Below are 19553 nucleotides of genomic sequence, written 5' to 3' on the forward strand. Positions count from 1 at the left end.
AAGAAAAATGATAGGTCCTTTAATTATTGTAGCTGATCTTAGTGTACTGTGCCAGTCTCATTTGAAAAGTGGTGTCTGCAATGGCACAATATTTGCAGTATAGACACAGGATGTCAATATGAATTGTAATAGGGAATAGTCCAAGTACTGATGAGTACTGATGAGAAATGCATTTTAACCATTCTTTGCCTAAGAATATCCCAAGCACATCAATAATTCTAAAAGTCTGTTTGGATTTTTTTTTTCTTAATATGGATTCACAGGATGCTTAAAAAGAAGCTGTTCTGTAATTAGGTCTGAGCAATTTTGTGATGTAGTATGATTTACAGTTACATACACTAAGCACCCAACCAGAACTAGAGGGTTATTATTTAAACCTCTATCTGTGTTCTGTATTATTTGAAAGATGTGTGTATTGTGTGGAAGTAGGATAACTTGGCAAAAATGTTAAATAGTAATGTTCCTGACTTCTCAGATCTTCCTCTTACAATTTCAGTACTTCCTGCTATTGTCTCTTGCATTACTGAGTTGTCCACTGATCAGAACCAATATACAAGGCATTCAGCTGAATTTAAGAATCAACCGTGACATAATCATGTGATCTGCAATGGAGATATTGGCACAGCCAATATATTTTAAGTCTTTCATCAAGCAGCAAAATAAGCAAACAAAATATCTATACAATGGAGTGGGTTTTTATTTTCTCTTTTTTCCTCAACATAGATATTAAATTGGATGTGGAGTACTGACAACCTGAAGCACTGCTTTGCATAGTAAACATTGATAGTAAAACTTGAGCTTTTAGGGCAAATCAGCACAGTGGTGTTGACAAATGCTGACAAATGTATCTTACTGTGAAGTGGAACTAAGTATGAAAATTTATTCTGTCAGAGTCTGGCATATAGATACAGTTTCCTAGATGACTTTTTTTGGTTTAGTTCTGCTTTATGGTAGGATTAGAACAGCAATCACAATATCAGGAAAATCTTACCAGACTGCTGCATTGGAACCCATCCCTCTTACCTGTTAGAGCATTCCTGTCTGTATCCCAGCTAACACCAGGATGACAGCTGTTTGATCTAATTACTGCCACAAATAATCTTTGTCATTTCCTTGGTAAAATGGTATTTGGAATGCCATGTATATACTACATATATACTATACTTTCTCACACATTCCTCCAATATATTTATATATATGATAGATGCAATCTAGATGCTTAAAGGTACGTTTAGAAATTATTTGTATGTATGATTACATGGTCTTCATTTTCATCTCTGGTAGAAAGATCTTTCTCTTGTAGAAAAAAAGGTATCTGATTTTTATTTTTCTTGAGTTAGGCATTCCAAGTTTCAGACAACTCTAGCAGGATTTTTTCAGAATTATGTAAGAGACATATGGTGTATACCCCAAAAAGTCATAATTGACATTGGAACAGCTTAAACCAATGCTGAGCTTCTTTGGAAATTCAGAGGGAGAAGGCTAGCACTGGAGTTTGGTTTTGCTTGGTTTCAGTTTTTTTGCTTTGAGAATGGGAGGAAAAAGTGGGGTTTTAATCTGTTACTGTGGTTGTAAAAGCATTGGCTGAGTGCCAAAGCTCAAGTGCCAAAGCAAGATGCTTCCAGTGGAAAGGTTGATAGGGGATGATTACTGGTTTAGCTGCCAAAAAAACAACTTAAGCTTGCCCAGACCTGGGCAGGATAGAGGCATTTGTAGAGTCTATCAGCACTGAAGAGTCTAATGCAAGTCTGTGTCTAAAACTGGTGGAAGAGTGTGGGAGTTTATGCCTATTTTGGACTCAGAGTATCCAAGATGGGACAGACCTTTATGATCCTGTAAGAGATACAGAGGTCTGATGTATAAGCTGACAGGTCAAGAAGAAAAAGTTTTTCACAGTGACCTGCCAAGAGTTGAGTGTACAGAAAAAACATTTGCAATCTTCATGGACATTTTAGAGTGCTGTGTATACCTATCCCAGCTGTGGGTGAGTGACATTTAATGAGAAGAATCATCAGGATGATGATTTCATTTTTCTTTTCACTATATAGGTGTAATAAACACAGAAGACATCTTAACCCTTGGGTAAAGAAATATGCCATGAAAAATTTGTCTGTCCTGAATATGCTACATATACATCCATATGCTCAAATACACATTCCCAAACTCATTAAAACTCCTTTAAAAATTATATAATTTTTACTTATTTGATAATCCAACAAGATGAACAAAATAAAGTTCTGTGACTATTAGCACTAAAATCTTTCCCACCTATTAAAAACAATTGAAAGTTCAAAGATAGTTTTTGAAAATTCCCAGAAGTAAATATACAATGGAAATATTAACCCTTTATATTGATCAAGAATGATGACCTGTCCTGAGCTTTCAATGTAATTCTTAACTGTTTAATAATTAAGTGTAGTGTTTCAGTAATATTCCTAGTGGATAATGCTATAATAGATTGCCAGTGCAATCCTTATCGTCGTGGCAGATCTCCTGCCACTATGTGAATTGTTTTTCACCTACATGGGTGAGTAATGTTACTGGATTGAATTTTCTACCATTGTATTTTTCTGCCTTTCTCCAAGGCAGTGGTGCCTGTTGCCTGGGTGGGGGAGTGGACAGCAGTCCCTAAGTGCTCGATGCTTCAAGAAGGTTATAGTGGCTAGAAACCTCTTCTATCTCCACAGCAGAGCTAAGGTTTTGAGAGCAAACACCATTTGAAACTAAGCTGCAATTTAAAAAATGTTGAGGTGAGGCACTGGAAAATGTTGTGAATGCTCCATGCTTGGAAGTGTTTAAGGCCAGGTTGAATGGAGCTCTGAATAACCTGGTCTAGTGGAAGGTGTCCCTGTCTGTGATAGGGGGGTTGGGACTACATGATCTTCTCTTTAAGGTACCTTCCAACTCAAACCATTGTATGATTCTATGCTCTGACACAGCCAAGGATGACAATTTGGTTCACTTTGCATACAAAAGTGTCAGGGAAGTCAGTCTGAGTCATGTAGTTAACATTGGAAGTAAAGCCAAGAGCATATCTAAAAAATGTAAATGCTTGGGGAATGACATCTAAAAATAAGATACATGTTGGGTGGTAGACTCCCAGTGTGATGTCTTATGATTATTTTTAGTGTTTATACAAAAATCATTTGGCCATCTTGAACAAGTTTTAATAATGTCAGAAATATAAACCATGGCTAATGAAAAATGAAGAAGATATGTGCTATAAAAATATTAAGATGTGGTAAGAAATAAAGCTTATTATGTACTGTATATAAAATCTAGCGTGCTTTTTAAACAGTAATGAAAATACAAGTCATATTTTTAAAGTTGCTATTCTTTTTCTGTGGCTAGTATTTACTTTGTTTATAGGGTGGATATGAAAGACAGAAGAAAGGAATGTTATAATGACCATGCATACATGAAGTATGTGCATTTTAAAAGTTTAATCTTTAATTGTAAGAAGTATGATGTAGATTTTTAATAAGGAGAAGAAAAAATGTTTTATATTTTGTTTTTGCTGCTAAGTAGTGATAAGACTGTAGTGAAATTAATGTTCATGTAAGTCCATTGGAGACAACATGAACTATTTAGTACTACCAGGAATTTTGTAAATAACAATCTCCTCAATTCTGGCTACAAATTCCCAAGGAAATTCACATTATTCCAAACAGGAATAATGTGAATGGAGACTAAATTATTGTTTGAGATTCAAGTCATTCTATCAGATACTGATCTAAATATCTGTTAACACTAAATGAGGCACTCAAGCCCTCCTTTTCATATCAACAAAGGGTTCTTAGTTCCAAATTATATGCCTAAAAAAAACTTAGATGAGAATGTCTCTCAGAAAATGTAATCTTTACTTCCTTCAGTTTATCTGCCTCCAAAGAGAGGCAATTATACTGATCTGCATTATCACTGAGACTAAATTATTAGAAGCTGAATTTTCCCAAAGTGGGCTGAAGTCTTTTGACATGACATATTGTTATTCTGTCAAAATCATGCTTAGTCATCTTCAGTTTATACAACCAAAATTCTTAACCCAGAAATCAATACTCAACTTGCTTTCATTAGCATGAAAAGTTTTTACACTGTTCCAAACTACTGGACATGTATTCCCCTATTGCTGATGAGGGAGAGCTTATCACTGACGACAGTTCAAATTGCAAGGATTTAAATTAAATATGACATTGGTTTCTGCTATGATGAGAGGGTTTTTTTTTTTTATCACAGATAATGTAAAGGTCACATTAGGCTTTCTTTATTAGCAAAATAGCTCCTTTTGTGCTAAGCATTGTCCAAAAGAAATGAAAGTTAAGGTTAACCTTAATTTCATACCAAAGAAACTTAGACATGTTTGAAAATATCTAAGACTGAACGTCCAATTCAATTTTGAAGAGATTTTCCACATTACAAGTTAAATGGGGCTACAACTAGTCTATCAAATATTCAACACATTATTAAAATATTGGAATGTTACTTGAGAAATACAAAACTTTGGTTAATTGAGGCCTGAATAAATACTACAGGTTGTGATCTTATCTATAGTAGATAGACTTTTTTTTAATCACTTCATTTTTGCATGATAAAGGATGGAAGGAGAAAGAAGGAATCTGTGATAAACACCATGAAAACACAAAAGAAGGCGATTCAAGAAATACATTTGAGATCATTCCAATTCCAGGTTTAATTTCAGTCTTGAAAGACCTCTTCTTTCTCGTCCTCTTCTATGCCGACATGTATGAATAAAAGGATTAATTCACGCGATTTTATATTTGTGACATGAAGTCATATTTCTAATGCTGAGGAGTTTTATGCTCCCCCTTTCTGATGTGTGGAAAACTGCTGGTTCAATACAAATAGTATCAGTATGGAGTCTTAGCTACCGCAGGTTGCCGAAGGAGCAGCCGAATGGGTGGGTAGGGCTGTCCAGAAAAGGGGTGTGACTAGGATGTCTAACAGAGGTGTTGATTTGGAGTCTGCTGCCAGCAGACCTCTCACAAACACAGTCACTACCCCTCCACAGTGATGAATTGCCCCTTCTGGCACAGGAGGAGTGGCTGATATTTGGAAGTGCAAATTACATCTCCCTGCGGTAGCTTGCCTAAATCTGAACCTTTAGTTGCAACTAAATGATGAATACATTCCCTTTACTTCTGTTTTGTTTTGCTGAGTTCAGCTCTGATAAAAGTGGCAGGTTAATTTCACTGGGGAATTAAGTCACTGAAGATCAAAAAATCATCGAACAGTTTGGGTTGGAAGGGACCCTAATAATCACCTGGTTCCAATCCCCCCTGCCGCAGGCGGCGATTCCTTCCACTGAACCAGACTGCTCTGAGTGCCATCCAACCTGGCCTTGAACAATTTTTTATCAATGTTTTATCTAAAAGGTGTTTCAGCTAGCTCTAGAGGGCACAGTTTAATAACAGCAGAAGAGTCTTTCCCTTCTACCTTCATTCAGCTATCTGTGCCACATCTTGAAGGGCTGGCTATTTGTGTGATACAGCTGGACACAAGCCACATGGTTTTTGTCTGTTCTCCGTAGGACAAGCATTTCAGAACAGTCAGTAGATGTTCACATGAAAATCTCTGGAAGATTCACAGGATTTTCCTGGTCTTAAAAAGGGAGATAAAAATCTCAGATTGTTTACAAAAGCAAATTTAAATGACTAATGAGTATTGTTGAGGATACAGGTAACCGGGCTTGCAAGCCACTGAAGATGCAGATGTAAATGCAGTTTGACCTCTGGGTAGAAGCCCAGACAAGAGGCCGGGGCGAGCTGCCAACATTTGGGATAACAAAGGGCACGAAGACGAGTGACAGCAGCCAGGTGAATGGACACTGAAACACACAGCAGGAGCCTGGCATTGCCGACCTTCAGCATCACAGTGGAGCTAAAGCCCGGTGACGCCAGCCAGCGGGGGGAATAGAGGGAGGGACAGGAGCCGATACCGCGGAAGAGCTGAGACTTTCCATGCTTGGACTGTGAGAATATAAAGGCCCAGGGGATCCTTTTCTGTGGGCTGTCCTTGGAGGCACCAGTGTGAGCTGTTTCTGTGTTACTGCACTGTGCACTGCTTTATGGGATGAGACATCTGAGACTTTGCCATGGGAAACCTGGGCTCAAACACGTAAGGAAGCCTGGTCTGATTGTGGGACAGTGGGGTGTGCAGGGAGTCGTGTGGGGCTCCCGTTGTGTCACTGGAGCTGCCTGCTCTGGAGGGGCTGCAATCTCAGCAATGACAGTCTGTGGTGGTGGGACTGTGACTGCCGGAGTGCCTCCTGCATGGTCAGGAAATTTCCTTAATATATGCCCTTGTTGGTAGGGCTTTACTTGAACCAGTCGTTGTGAGTGGTGTGGCAGAAAAATCCTTTCTACAGCCACTGGTATATTAAGTTACATTCCCCTGAAAGCTTGAGAAAAGTCTAACAAAAAGCTAGTGGCCTCCTCCAGGCCCCTCTCTGGAACAAGAATATGGCATGCTGCTTCCATTTGCTTGTTGAGGATCATTAAAGGAAACTGCCATGTTTTAATTTCTAGTCTCATTATATCTTTTGAGGACTTCTCTGCTGCATAAACTAAGTAGAGCAGGAGACTAAGGACATGCAAGTGGATAAATCATTATTTACAAATTGTTGCAGAGCATCCTCTGGTTTACTAGTATTACTCTACAGAGGCTTTCTTTAACACAGAGAACACTTTTACATGATAGGATTAACAAGAGAACATCTAGCAAATTATACCAGAGCTGATAAATAAAATGATAGTTGCTTATATATATATATATATATATATATATATATATATATATGTCCATTTTATTCCACATGTGTAATGTGAAGAGGCAGCTTTCTGCAATGAAGTGGGGATCTTTGTCACAAAAAGTAATTGTTGCTACCAAGTTAATGTCTTGTATAATACAGAGTTCTAGTTCACCACCCAAAGTTTAGGCAAGTGACAAAGGATCAATTCTTTTACAACCAGACATTTCTTCTGATGTGTATTTTCCATCTTATCTACTCCATTTTTTTAAGCAAGTTGTTTTTATTGGACTAGGAGTAGCAAATTCCTACAATTTTATAGCCATGTGACATTGTTGTCATTGCTTTTAGCACAGGAAATGTTACATCTGTTAGTATAGAGACCAAAAGTACTCTCCCATGAGTCACTAAAAATCATCTGCCAAAACTAATTAAACTGATGCCAAATATGACAAGTCAGTTTAAGACCAGTAACAATTTATATCACTGACTTTGTGGGGAAAGGTAGAATGTGAGGATGAATGTAGTGGGAGGTTTGGGTAAGGATCTGAATTACAATATCAGAGAAGAGGTAAAGGTCTCTTACCTGATTTTTTTTTCCAATAATTCGCCCATCTATGTTGAACTAGTCCAAAACCCATTTTCAGATCTTTGTTTTGTAGTTTTATTCATTCACCATTAAACTGCAGTTAACAAGAGAACTGTTCAGACTATTTGAACTCACATTTTAAATTTCTCAATTAAATTTTAAGTAGTATTCTAAGATGTGAACTGGTTTAAAACAAAATTTATTATATCCGTGTATGGAAATCTTGCTAGAATTTCATGGGAAACCACTAGAGAGATGTTTTGATCTTGATATTCTAAAGAAATTCAGAATGAAATATAAGACATTTTAAGTGTTAACCTAAAGAATAAACTAGGAAGAGCAATGTAAGTTTTTGATAATAAAAACTGTAGAAATGGTCTTTATGCATTAACCTGTTAATGGCCTGTTAACCCACAACATTACATGTTTAGCTAAGACCTGCGGTCTGAATTTAACTTTAGAAGTGCATATATACAATGCATCAAAAAAGTGGAAATATCAATAATGATCCACCTGATTTCCTCAAGAAGTCATATATAATACTTAGAAAAATTACTTCTTTTGAACTAGTTGTTTGTTTATTGCATACATAGAGTTTCTGAAATTATTTTTTTTTAATTTCTATAGGAAATATAATTACTAAAGTGCAACTGTAAGAATACAGTAAAATTATTTCATCTAGGTGAGCCATTAAATTTGCTTTTATTCTTATATGTATTATTGTATGGTTGCAGGGTTCAGATTATAATGCATTATGCAGACAAGGGACACAAGGAATAGAGATGAGTAATCTAGAGAAAAGACCAAGACCCTATCACCCTTGGCGTTTCATCTGCTATCCTGCCTTGTATCAAGAGTGTGGAGAATTGAGCCCCTGCTTTTATCTTATAATGTATTTGTCTCCAGTGCTTGTCTTACCTGCCAAAATTTCTGTTGCCAGTGCTACAAATGCTTTCCTTTCTCACTCTCCTGTGACAAACATTAATTTTAGTAATATTTTTTTCTCCATTCAGCCCATGGTCTACCACAAACAATCAGAAATTGCTTTACTACTAAGTGCCTTGCTTCATTCTTGTGACACCTCAGTGATTCTTGATCTTTGTTTCAGAATAACTGTGTGTCCTCAGCCTTCCTGTTCACACTAATCTGTCTGCTAAGTTAAATTGAGTGGGTCCAGTTACTGTGAACTAGTTTCTTCTGTCTTTCCAGATTAAAACAAGCATAGCAGTTCTTCCTGTGAGCCTGTACTTCTCCCTCAAATGAGGATTTTGTGAGGATATCCAAAAAGCTATTTTTAGAAAAAAATATTTCCAATCACATCAAATATATTCCAATCCAATCATCAAAATATTTCTCATCACCATTGCTGTGAACTGTTGATCCATCTTCAACATTACTCATGGTAAATTTCTGACAGAAGTGGCTGGCAATTGCATGTATGTCTCTAGCAATTTGTTTAATACTGAGTTTTCTGTAACTTTTCACCCTGTTGCAGATCTGTCCTGCACACAGATTTCCTGTTTATAAAGTGGACATCTTCTGATAATTTAGCGTATTTAGTGTTCGTAAATTAATATCTAATCCCATTATATGGGAGGAAGTATGTCATAATACTTTCATTAACTAAATTGAAACATCTGTGGCCAAAAGATCCCTGGCATGGACTTAATGATCAAAATCTCGATAATCCTTTTGGTGGTTCATTATTTTTCTCTGATAGAAGCCCCTGGTCCTCACATCTCCTGTATGGATTTATACAGGTTTTTTTAATTAGGAATAAATGATGCCATTCATTTAAAAATACAGTGACCTCAAAATATAGAACTATTTCCTTGACATGCAAGCTACTTAGAAGCCCACAGGAATAATGCTGTAGACATAAGTGTTCATATTCACATTAAGTTTACAGTATGAAGATTAGAAATTCTAACACTGGTTTCTAGCATTAGTTTCTGAAAATATCCTTGTTCCTTTTTTGTAATGTCGTAACTTGATGATGCATTATACCTTGTTCCCAAAGGTATTCTAAGCACACTGATTTTTAGGACCATGGGATGCAGATCATTCATTCCCTGAATTTCTCCTGAAAGGTGTGATAAATAAGTTTGGCTTTTATAGCAGCAGGAGTCTGTCTCACAAGGAGAATGTAATCTTGCCTACTGCATTTAACCTTTAAATAAAAAAGCCTAAGTGAAAGAGATTAGGGAAAATAACTACAGATGGTGAAGCTCTGATACCAACTGTTGCAAAAATACTGGTTTTTGTTCAAAGATAAAAATCTACTTAGTAAGAGACAAAGTTATTTAAATAAGGAAATGCAATATTTTAAGTATAAATAAAAGTGTTTATACTAAATGGAAATGGAGAATAAATATTATTCTAGTCTGACATTGACAACTCTGGATTTATGTTTTTCTGATAAATAGAAGAGAACCACAATATTTCCTTAAAATTCTGTGTAAATTGTAGGTAGCAGAGTAACTCTAGAAGACTGTCTTATCAACCACGCCATACTTACAGCCTGTAAAAAGTCAAAAGTCATGGCAGTCAAGCAAAGTCCCCAGTGACTGGAAAACTTTTTTTAAAAACATTGGGAAAAACACCTTATTTATTTAAAAAAAGGGAAGAAAGGTCCTCCCTGGGAGCTACTGGCCAGTCATCCTTGCCTCAGTACCCAGTGGTACAGAAAATGAAGCAGATCCTCCTGGAAGTTTTGTCAAGGCATATGGATGACAGGTGAAGGGATGAAAGAGGGAAGCAACATGGGTTCACATAGGGAAAATCATGCCTGACTGATCCAGTGGCCTTTTAGGATGGAATATGTACACTGGTGGATAAGAGAAAAGTCACGGGTTTTATTTTGACTTCTCTGTAAAAGCTACACAACACTGTCACTTAGTTGGAGAGATCTGAGTTTGATGAAGGGACTGCTTGATAGCTAAGGAGCTGTCTGGTCACATCTGAAGAGTTGCAATCAGTGGCATAACGTCCAAATAGACATCAGTAACACGTGGTATCCCTCAGAGGTGATTATTTGGCTCCTCAATATCTTTATTTATGACATAGGCAGTGGAATTAAGTGCACTCTCTGCGAGTTTACAAATGACAGCAAGCTGTGTGGTGCAGTGCTGCATGTGAGTGAAGGGATGCTGTGCAGAGGGGCATTGACAGGCTTGAAGGTTGTGTTAAAGTAAACCTCATGAAGTTCCACAAGGCAAAGTGCAAGGTCTTGCACCTGAGCCAAGGCAAGCCCTGCTATTGATAAAGATTGAGGGATGAGTGGATTGACAGCAGCCCTGTGGGGAGGAATTTAGGAGGACATTGGTTGATGAAAAATCACGTATGACCCAGCAATGGGCGCTTGAAGTCCAGAAAGCCCATTGTATCCTGGGCTACATCCAAAGCAGCATGGGCAGCAGGGCCAGGGAGGGGATTCTGCTCTTCTGCTCTGCTCTGCTCTGTTCTGCTCTGCTCTGCTCTGCCCTGCTCTGCTCTGCTCCGCTCTGCTCTGGTCACACCCCACCTGGAGCACTGCAGTCAGTATTCAGGTCCCCAACCATAGAGTCTCCAGGTGAAGGACGACATAGACAGGTTGGAGTGGGTCCAGAGGAAAATTATCAGAGGGATGGAGCATGCCTGCTATGCAAGCAGGCTGAGAGAATTTGGGGTTGTTCAACCTGGAGAAAAGAAGGCTCCAGGGAGACCTTACTGTAGCTTTTCAATACATAAAGGGCATTTATAGGAAAGATGAAGGACTTGTAGTGATAGAACAAGGGACAATGGCTTTATACTTGAAGAGGATATATTTAGATTGGACATAAGAAAGGAATTCTGTACAGTAAGGGTGGGGAGACAGGTTGGTCAGAGAACCTGTGGGTGCTCCACCCCTGTCAATGTTCAGCATCAGTTTGGATGGGACTCTGAGCAGCCTGGCCTAGTGGAATGTGTCCCTGCCCATGGTAGGGGTGTTGGAACTACATGTTCTTTGAAGGTCCCTTCCAACTCAACCCTTCTGTGACTCTATGTTTCTAAATAGAAGTATAGCATAATATAGAAAAAAATTTTATGTGTTATGGCCTCAGTTAAGAAATTAATGCTTTGCTGCTGATTTTACACAATATTAGGCAGAAATCAATTAGTAATCAAAAAACTGGAGTAGTATTAGATATATGACAGTTTTTAGAAGTGAGATTTTTATTGAGGAAAGCAGTACCTTATTGAATGATAGACAGCCTAGATGAATTTGAAAATGTATGAAAGGCCTTCTAAATACTTTTGTCAAAATAAAATGTTACTTGTCATAATGATTTCAACACAAGAATTACAAAATAAAGACTCAAATATAAATCAGGACAAATGTCAGAGGAAAAACAAACAGCTTCTTTGAAGAGTATTTCTATTTGTAATTCTTCACTAGCCATAAATTAATATTTACTCATTATACCCAGATAAAGCTTTATAGGACTTACATACATTAATACTTCAGAGGTTTACTCCTTGTAAACATATCATACATGGGTATAGCTTAGCTTGTTATACCTGCAAAACCAGAGAAAGTTCACTGACTTCACTGAAGTTTTTTGGTACTATATCTTACATATGTAAATATAGGCTTTGGCTCAATGTATTTTTCAAATTAAAAATTAATTCTATCTGTGTTAGAAGCCATAGAAGCTTGTGTATAATCCTTTTAACTTTTTTTAAAACCAAAGTCTGCTAAATAAAATACTATAAAAATACTTAGAATTAAAAGAAAAATATAAATTATTTTAAAAAGCAGAAGCTGTTCTCTCACTATCCACTTTCAAAAAAAATCCCCAGAGAGTATTATGAAGTGCATTAAATCTCCAGTGAATGCTCTGCTTTGTTACAATAAGAAAACAAAAAAATTACAAAACACTAACTTTCAAAATAAGGTTATAATTTAGCAGAACAAAACCAAAGCTTTTGGTATTGTATTTCTTTATTTGTTTTGGCACTGGCATAATTTTTCAATTGTGCTTCAAATACTCAGTTTTGCCTGATCTATATTTCTTGCTTGTTTGGTTGTGTTTGTAAAATAAGAAATATCTTGAAAAGAGGCTTTGGATGAAGTTTACTAATAAATACTGTCTGTGAAAACCAGCTATCAGACAGACATTAATCTGATCTATTTGTAGTTTCATGTCATGCTTGAAATAAACACAAAAACACGGAAGTTCAGGGCTTTTTTGCTCCAGTTGCTCTGTTTCCTCTATCCCAGCAGTGTTTAAAGATTCTGAAGTCCCCTATTATGAAAAAAACAACACTCAAAAGGAATAGAAAAAGTGTAGGGGTTTCCACAACTGTGGCGTTACTGTGTCCTGAAGAGAGGTCTAATTCTACATCTTGTTCTATAAAGATATATTTAAATCACCAAACGAAAAGACTGAAGTTCCTGAGACCCTTCTAAATAGACCTTTTGACTGACATTTTCCTTGAACTTTTTTTCAGTTATGCTTAATGTTAAAACTCTTGGGCTTTCCTTGGCAGGGATAATGAAGGGGTGTAGATTCATAAATGGAAAAGAAACACTTAATGGAGTTTTCTCTGCAGAACTGTGGGATCAGAGAAATCAGCCGTACATCTAACATGCTTGTTAAATTCTTCAGTGCATCAGGAGGAACTGCCCCTACAAATCTCTGAAATCCTTAAATGTTACCTTGTCTTTGATGCCGTGATTATGGGGAGAGAATCTTTTATACTGCAGGAGACATTCAGACTCCCCATTCCCCCCCCAGGAAAAGCATTTTCAAAGTACAATCATGTAGGCTGTGTCACCAGCTAGAGAGGAGTAAAAGCCACACACACGTTCTTTTAAAAGCTGTTTTCTCCTCACAGAATCTTTTTGTTTTTAACAATAGTCAAAGAAAATAAAATCTCAATTGAAAACAGAAGTCAGAAGCCTCCCTGCTTTGACCAGCCAGAGGAGGGAAGGGAGGAAAAGACATTCATTCTCCAAAGCTCCCTACCTCCATTTTCTAATAAAATCCCAGCCACAGAAGAGCCTGATTGCAGCCTTTTCCATGGCACGTTTGTTTCTCTGATGTGATGCCAGTTGATAAAACATTACATAATTAGAAAAAGCTCTGTCGGGCTAGAAACTGTCAATTCAGAAAAAACAGAGATGAGGAACACCTAGATCTGATTGATTTGTGAGGAGTGAGCAGGGCTGAAGATTAGCCAGTTATTTACTCAAGGAATATTTCACATTCTGCCTCATTTGGTGACACATTTCTGAGGTAGTCTCTTATGAGTGGCTTGAAACCCTACCATTGTGCCTGGGCCTAAGCTGTAGTACAAATGCAGGTCTGTGAGAAGAAAAATCTAGTTCTAAAGAGACTGCAGTCATCAGACAGCAGGAGCTTCCCACAAGACACAGAAAGGGGTTTGGATAATCAAAGCCATGGGAAGATGCAGACGTGTTCTGGAAGTCAAGGAAGAGAATAAATGAAAGCATGCAAAACACTCAGAACTGAGGGAGCTTGAGGGTTATACTGAAAGTTACTGGTGTTTCTATAATGAAATATTTTGTACAGTAACCTGGCTGTCCATATATTGCTATAAAGTACCTTGTTAATGTGCTGGTATGTTAGTGTTAGAATTTGCCAAGAAAATCTGTCTGTATGTTTCATTACTTGGGAACCCAATAGAGTGTATTTTCCAAGTCCATTATTTCAGCAACGTCGTTGTAAAGATCTATTTGATACTAGGATTGTGACACCTGAAAATATCTTTTGCTTCTACTGCAAGTTTAGACAACATCATGTAAAATATTCAGTAAGCACTTCCAGGAGAAAAAAAACTCTGACAGTACTTGAGTGTGTAGAATACTTACTACAACATTTAATCACTTGTTTCTGTGCATCTACCTGTACACTTGCTGAACAAGGTATATACAGAGTCAAGCACACAAAAGAGCAGAAGCAGAACTGAGATGTACCAGAGAGCTGGGATTATTCAAGAAAAAGAGGTTTTCTAATGTAAGACTTTTTGAAGCCCCATTGTGATGAAGAATTGTTGAAATAAAGATAAATACTTTTAAAATAGCCCTCCATTTTGCTTTGCCTGTAAATTTCAGTGAGATAGATGTAACCATATTCAGCTGAAAACAAAACTGTTTATTCTGTTTATTACAGTTTATTCACAGCATTAATTGGATGATTCATAGGAAGTCTCCTATAATCTTCAGGAAAAAAAATCTGTATTCTGTGGTGTTTATTAAAGCAAATATAATTTTGGAATCCTAAAACACTCTGTATGTACCCTCACATTTAATTGTACTGTTTGAAAATGGTACATTAGCACACCTAAGATGGGCATGTAGCAGTTCAAATCCTAAATTCCAACCCAAAAACTAGAAGAAATTCAGTGTTTTGAGAAAGTTTCAAAATCAAGATATCAAGTTTACATAGAATCTATAAGTGAAAACACACTATGTTATGAGTCTGAAGAACTGAAAGTTGACCTGGCATTCTGCAAAAGGACTGAAATTATGTAGAGCAACTTGAAAAATCACCTTCCTATATATGCAGAAACCAACCAGCATGTCTTTTGCTGGCTTTTTGTTTTGCACCCTAGTTTCTACATACTTGCAAGCAAAGTAAGCAAACATTTGATAAACAAAACAGTATAATTTTGAAGGACAATCAAAATAGGATTCGTTCATATAATACTGAGTGTGCAGAAATGTAACAAAGCTCAAAGAAGAGATCACCAATTAAGATTAACAAGGGCAATGACAGGCATTTGACATCACAGCCAGTATCAAATGTATCAGGAAGCCTGCTTCCCATGAAACAGTGATGCTGAGACAACTGATGACAAAAATAATTTTTCTCCTCAAGTGATGATGTTGGAAAGTGTTGGCCTGAATTGGGGCATTCTTCTGCACTGGGATGGAAACATTGAAGATGCATTTAAAACTGAACTATGACTCATTATATGGTGACCTCATACAGAGACCTTTTGTTTAGCATCAAAGTGAGCATGCCAGCCAGGGAGTGTAACTGCCTGCGTCTGTCTGTGTATGAAAGACTATTGAGTCTCCTCTGGCTACAGCTGAGATACAGTCACACGTGAAGTCGTGTGGAATACCACACAAGAGTCTGCTAGGCTCAGGCATGCTATGCTCAATTTCTTCCTGAAGTCACACTGATACAAAAATGCTCATGAAACGTTTATTTCAAAACTCTCCTTCCACCTTGTTCTCTCCCCTCTGTTCCATTCTCTTATCCCAATTTTTTGTCATTGGCTCATGGGAACTGCAATGACTGTGATACCTGATTTGTATTAATAAACTCAGGAACATCTCATAAAAAAGCCAGTACTTTTCAAACCTTACTGGGGAACAGATACTAGGTCTTCTGTTCTTCCAGAAGATGACCTCTTGGGAGAGAGGAAATTCTTATTAACAGATGTTAAATGCATGACTTTACATTTTTGAGTTCATGCCATGGCTCCCAACCTCAAACTTGTCTAATTCCTGTGTCATGTGTGGGTTCTCCTCTGAGAGTGTCAGCTTCCTCCACTCTCTAGGGCAACAGCAAATGCTTTTATCTGTACACATATTAATGACGTTTTTATCAACTAAAACAAATAATGAAGTTTATGCTCAGAATTGATCTCCTGGAAGAATTACTTTCCACTGAATAGCTTTATTTTACTCAAGGACCTTCCCTTTAAGCATAGCTCACTGTTTTCCCATTTAGTTAGTGTTTCCCACATCTTACAGTTCTTCTGTTAATCATACATAACTTAATTCCTGATATACCAGGAAAATAAAAAATGTCCTCTTCCATGAATCCATTAAACTGGGTTATTTACATCTACCAGCTTTTGTACATTGCAAAGAATGCTTTTCTTATTAAGAAATAAATACTGAGTTAATGTGGCTTGGACTAAGTATAAGCTAATGCTAGTTAAGCTGGATGGTTCTAAATGCAAACAACTATGTCTGCTTGCTAGTTTGCAAAGGCTTCTCCCACTGGCTCCCCTAAAAGCTGAACCAGAATTCTCACTTCAATTAGATTTCCTACTGGTTTACTGAATTTAGCTCACCTGTGCTAATTTTTACATTCTTCATAGGTTCTGCTTCTTTTAATTTTCATAACTGAATTTGCTGTCTCTAAAATTGAAAAAAAATTGTGTGCTTTGTTACTGAAAATCAGGCATATCTGGCATAGATATATTACCAACCTTTTCCTAAGAAACATGTTCCATGTTAGTAATTAGTAATATCAAGAATTAATCGAGTTTTAGAACGTTTTAATAGATTTATTTGCAACAGAAGTATAACGTGTATATAAACCTAGTGCTAAATGATGATTTTTTTTTCTTAGGGGTACTACTGTCCTGACTGCTAAGGGATGCTAGTCCTTTTAGTCATTAGAACCTTGGCATTTGCCTCCACTGTGCAGAAATGTCACAAATCACCTAAAGGTGCAAGATGCGCCTCCAGAAAGGGTCTTCAGAAAAGCTGGAAGGTGAAACATTTTTCAGTTCACTTTTTCTCTACCTACATGGTTAGCCAGCAGTTACAATAAGCCTTCCAAGTACCCTGCTGGATGAGGGAACTTTTCCCACAGCTGACTTTTCTTGTCTTTTAGCAATATCTGACATCCATTTAAATAAAATAAGCCAATTTCCTAAGTCACTTAAGTAGAAATTGCAGTAAGAAATACAAACTTTTGATGAATTTCCTCCTGATTTCTTTGAAATTAAATGTTGTATGATGTTAATAAATGAGACAATTACTTTACCTTCTTTGATGCTGGTGCTGTTCCAGGCATAGTCCATGAGAATTCCTCTTGGGCTCTAACAAACATGGTATATGGGAATAAGATTCATGAAGAAAGGAGAGCAGATTCCTGTGCCATGAGTATCTGTCTGTTCTCAGAGAAAGGAAAGAAGGGTACAAAGAAACACAAAGCTTTTCTTTCTGAAGATACTGCTCTTGGTAGTGGCAGTTCCTTTTTACTCTGGGAAATCAAAATATTAAGATTTTTATAAGCAAACAGAGGAAGTAAGTTCTCTTTTCAGATCTGTCTCTTTCTGCATCTCTGTCTTTACAGACTCTCAGTTGGAGAACTAGAGACAACAGAATTCTAAACTTGTTTTTTCCCAGGTTTTGAAACTCGCATTAATAATTCAGCTACAAGTATTAGTTGGCTTGTTCTAAATTACCACACTACCAAACAGTTACTTGTGTTAGACCTTATGCGAAAAATGGCTTGCTATTTTTGAAGTTACAATATGTCTTTAAAATATTTTCCTAAATGCTAGTTTTATAGTATTAAAATCTGTCACCATTTTTGTTTTCAAATAAAGTTAAGCCAAGCAAAAATTTATAAAGCATTAAAAGTATGGAAGAAGAGATTAATTCTTCTTGAAAATTATTAAGAATTATTTTGAAGTTTTGGTGAGTATTTTAATTACCTAGAAAAACTACAGATCTTCTGCCATTTTCTGATATCTAAGATGTGGTTGCTTTGAAGAACACACGACAGATGAGCTGTGCTTGTGCTCATGCCTGTGGGAAAGTGCATATGGAGAAGAAAAAAACCCAGTTCTGACAATGTTTCTGAGCTCTTCAGTTGAAAATAGAGAAGAAGCAAGAGAAGTCTGAAATATTAGTAGCAATAGCAGTGAACTGTAAGAGTCCAGGTGTGATAGTTCTTTCCTCAACAAATCAGATGTGCTAGTAACACTTGGAGTAAAGATCCCTTGGAATAGTAATCATTCTCTGAAAAGTTTAGAGGAGAACACAAATTAAATGTGTTATCTGCTGATTCAAGACAAATTAATCATGACATGAACTCTGGTTATTCAGTGTTCTCTGAAGTATGTTGCTGCTGTCTACTAGAATAAATACATTTTTTTCTGTGATGTAGGTGCAGCAGTGCTTTTATCAATGACCAATTCCAGATACACCAAAACCAGCACTTCCTATAAAATGCCTCTTCTAGCTGTAAGATTTAAATTTTTCATTTACAAAAGTGCATTCTGTCGTCATTTGAACCCAGTCAGCAGCTAAGGTAAACTAAACTAAGATAAACTAAGATGAACTAACCTAAGGTTTAGTTAGTTTTGGTCAGCTCTCCAGATTCTGCCCACTCCCTGACCACCCTTGACCGACTGCTGGGAGGAAGGACAGAGAGGGAAAAATGTTCCAACACTGCTCACAACAACCAAAATGCTGGTGATTTATCAGACATTTTAGCCACAAATCCCAGAAATGGCACCTATGAAGTTAACTTTACCCTGGCCAGAACTGGTATATGTTCCTAACCACAGAAGTTTCCCTGTTCTGAATAGGTGCAGTAGAAATAATAGTAGGTAGAGAAGGTGATAGCATCGGAAGAAATTTGTATTTCATTTTCCTATGTGCTTTTTTGAACCCCTGACCCTCTTTCCCTTAGTTCCCCTAGGAAACTCAGTCCTTTCACCAAGTGGCTAAATTTGGGTGTTGCTAAACTTCCCATACAGTCCCTTTTCAAAAATTCAGTTGAAGTTCCTTGGCCACATTTTAAAAACAAAATATCCTATGCTCCCTGCAGTTTGAAACAGTGTATAATTCAACGTGAATTCCTGAGCTACTTCGGAGTTGCTGACAGTCCCATCACACATATTTGGAAGTCAATGACTTTCTCACTACTTCTTGAAGCAAAAGCTTATGCAGTTATAACATCCAGGCAGCAGAATCTTGCCTGTCAGAAAAAAATAGTGGATGACAATTATGCTCCTGGTTTTTTGGTAACCTGTCATTTTCAATTGAGAAATCATGCTGATTTCTTCTTCCTTGCTTGTGCCATCTAACTACTATTAGAAAAGCAATCAATTAAGACTTCTAGCACAGGAAACTTCTTCTATCTGTACTATCTGTACTTCTATCTGTATTATCTGAAAATAAACTAGATCAAGGATGGATTCATAGTTCATATGTAGCTCATATGTAGTTACTCTCTACTTTTGCTGCCTGTATGGGCTTTTTACATCTACGAGGGAAAAAGAAAAAAAAAAGCTAAATAATTTGAGAATTTATTTAAATTAGTTTTAATAAGAATAAGCCAAAGTCAGATGCCTATGACTCATTCCTAGCTATGGAATTCAGAGCATCTGGTGTGCCTGCTAGGTACCAAGCTCCTTGTGCCATAGTGCTGGCTCAGAGAGTGACACTTTCCT

The sequence above is a fragment of the Cyanistes caeruleus genome, chromosome Z (assembly GCF_971803275.1).
Source record: "Cyanistes caeruleus chromosome Z, bCyaCae1.hap1.1, whole genome shotgun sequence".
In the NCBI taxonomy this organism is placed as follows: domain Eukaryota; kingdom Metazoa; phylum Chordata; class Aves; order Passeriformes; family Paridae; genus Cyanistes; species Cyanistes caeruleus.